Source organism: Teleopsis dalmanni, chromosome 2, assembly GCF_002237135.1.
Source record: "Teleopsis dalmanni isolate 2A chromosome 2, ASM223713v2, whole genome shotgun sequence".
Lineage (NCBI taxonomy): Eukaryota > Metazoa > Arthropoda > Insecta > Diptera > Diopsidae > Teleopsis > Teleopsis dalmanni.
Window position 1 is genome coordinate 138,258,813 of NC_051847.1, and position 3,660 is coordinate 138,262,472.

Consider the following 3,660-nt stretch of genomic DNA (forward strand, 5'->3'; position numbering starts at 1 on the left):
AATATATTATTCGTCATATAGCATATACGACATAAGGCAGAACATATGCTGTGATGAATGATTGCCGCGGAAATACACTTCTGTCATGACTGATAGCGAAAATTAATTTAAAAATTCCTTCTTTCTTTGTCATCTCAGTTACAAATGTGCAAAAAGCATACGAACTTCAGCTGCCAGAGTGAACGACTTAAGAAAAAATTCATTATGAAAATATGTTCAAGCTTCAACTATTTTTTGTATATTCAACTGCCGTGTATATACACTCAATTACACTTATATATATTAAACATTTTTATAAAACTGTTAATTTAACAAAAAAAAAAAAAAGGAACGAAAAACCAAAGAAATCGCAAAAAGCTTCCCTGAAGGATATTATCGAGAGTATGTAATTCAGGATACGCGTAAATTTTTATCTCATGTAAAGTGAAAGGAAAATTTTATACAAAAATATTTCATGTTGAGAATAATAATTTACCTTAAGGTTATGATAGTGTTTAAATTATTGAACACAAACATCAGGGCTTGATCCAACGATACGCGCTACTTATAGGTTCAGGCAGATAAGAAAATGCATTAAAATTTCGGAAAAAAATAGAATTTTTACTACATTTTTGAACGTACGTACTACGTGGCTTGGCTGGAGTGAATTGCTTTTTTCGTGTGCGTTTTTCTGCCGCTGGATAAGAGAAATGTTTCTGTGAATTTCTCTTTCAATATTGACTATAAAATGGTATAATATTTCAATAATTAATGCTTTAATAAAGCAATAATGTGTATTAGCATATCAGAGTAGAAGTAATTGAAAGTTGGCAAGCAGCTCTTGAAGTAAAATTTGAAATATATTAAATTGACGATAATTAAAAAATTGAAAGCAGTATAAATAAATTAAATCAATTCACTTTGATATTGTCTTCAGAGATGCTTTTACACATCACATTACATACACATTACTGAACGCGTATCGAACAAATTTAATTAAATTTTTTTTTTAATGATTTAAATATTTTATATTTAAATTATAATAAAAATATGTATTAATTAGATATATAAAAACATTAAACAAATCGTGAAACAAGTACTTTAAATGTATTTTAAGGTAAGTAATATATATAATTATATATTATTTAATATATATTGGTTGTAGACTGTTATATACGAGTATTTTGTATTATACAGTTAAACTTGCATAACTCAAATATTCTATAACTCGAACAGAAAAGAGTGCAACAGGGTTTTAAAGAACAAATTACATATAGTTCTGGTTCCTTAACTCGCACCTCTATAACTCAAATTTCTTTATAACTCGTGTAAAAATATTGTCACGTGTCAATAGAAATATGGGACAGTGCATATAAGTCGTATTTTGGTTTTAAGTATGAATCAATTTTGGTGTTATGGGAAGTCCCTTTTTCCAAACCAAATGTTTCAATTTTTACTTTCTTTTCTACAAGGGACGAACAGGACGACATTCATCTAATTTTCTGGAATAACATTGATGAAGACCGTTAAGTGATGTAATAAATGATAAATAAAATAACAATGAAATTTGTAAATCAAGCTTTTCTACAGATGACGATATTATTGAGCATTATAGCTCTATATATATATATATATCTCATTATAGTGCATCCAATTCTAAGCGCAGCGGAAAATGTTGATGAGGGTTCGGTGAATGAAATCGTTCATCAGCCTTCCAAGAATGAAGCAGAAGATTTATTAAAAATTCTGAATTTTTATTTGCAAACGAATGATACTACAACTGATGAAAAAAATATTTAAAATCCCAAACACTTTTTTCAAATTATTTTACTTCACTATAACTTTTGTGCTGTATTTGATTGCAAATAAAAAAAATCTTAAAATGTGATTCTAGTCTTTTCAAAAATAAAAGAAAAGTAAAAAAATTCTCTAACTCGAAGTCTCCATAAGTCGAACCTTTTCTTTGCAAAATTGGATTTCGAGTAATGGAAGTTTCACTGTAATTAATAAATAATATAATTTTTTTATTGTAATTCAGAAAATCTATTTCATTTGCAACAGTTTATTTACAGGTGTTACCGTCACGATTCTATTTTAACATAACATTAATTCTACATTTAATTAAGATAATTCAACAAATGCGGGTCATACGTATGTATCAACTTTTTATTTAACTAATTGCAATGTAAATACATTGATGAAGTAAGTATATCAAATAAGTGTTGAGCATATCTTATATCTTTAAACAAACTGTAATTAAATTAAGGAAATATTTACTTACCACATCAATGATTTGCATAAGCGTTAAGCCGAAACTTAACTGTAATGGATCGGATTCGTTGACTACAGGCCTTTCCAGGCTGTTGTAGTTGTCCAAAAGTGAATGTAGTAGACGTTTCTCATGTGGACCAGCGAAGCAAACTGCAAATAAAGAAAAACGAATTTATTTAATTAAATTGTTGATGAAGATGTAAATAAAAAAAATGATAATAGTAATAAAACAAGTCTTAAATCAACTCAATACATTAAAATAAATTTGATGAAATCAGGGATATTCTCTGAGAGAAGCTCTTTTTCTTTGAATTATTGCCTTACTTATTTGCTTTCCTCTTATTTATTAAGTAAGACTCTGTAAATACTGATGAAAAACATCAACGCACGCACTTACTGTCGCCTTTAACAAATTCAAGTCCGGAAATGAATGCAATGACAGTAAACAAATGGTTCAGGTGAAAATAGGTGTTTGTATTGTATACGAGGTACACGTAAACAGGAGTATCTGGCCATAAAATGTACTCCTTAATGTTCCTTATGTCTCTTTATGTAAGTCGTTTCCTTTATGAGAGTATGCATGTGTTTCAACTAAAAAGAAAAACCAATATTTTTCTGTGATTTTAGACAGATTTTTGTGTTTTATATTTTATTTGCACTCGTATACAGAGTTCCTCAAACTTTTTCCGGCACGCAGCACTTTTCATATTGGAACAGTAAATTTTATATCGCGATTACAAACTGCATATACAAACACCATATATTTTGCTTTTTTGCGGTGCATTGGGAATTCTTTTGTGGAGCTCTGAGTGATCCACCGAGCATAGTTTGCGAAACACTGCTCTAGCACAACAAGTCCTTTAACATATGTGCTTACTCTTTCAATGTGTAATAAAGTCCACATTAGCACTAAACATGTTTAGCTCTATATTGATTGATTTTTATGTTCAGAAACTTTTTACATATAAATTTTATTTTCCACTCAATCTAAGAGTTATGGAGATGTCACCTGCTGAATGCATATCCAGGACACACATAAAATTTGAACTTTATGTAAGAGGAAATTTTAAAAATTTCCAAAAAAAAAAAAAATTAAAAAACTGTAAACCAACATACATTTTATATATAAATTATTAATTAAATAATTCTGTTATACTTAATATTAATTTTTGATTATTAAAGATACATCTGTATCTATGTTTTAAATATTTTTATCATATAATGTAGCAAAATTATTTCTTAATAGCGTAATTAAATTAATTTTTTATAGTCCTAATATGTTATAAAAATTAGATACTTTCAGTGGATGAGACCACAACAACTAATTGCATTAAAAATTTTAATTGATGGATAACATAGAGTCATAGAAATGCTTTAACTCAAATTGATACTGAAAAATGTCAAAACTAA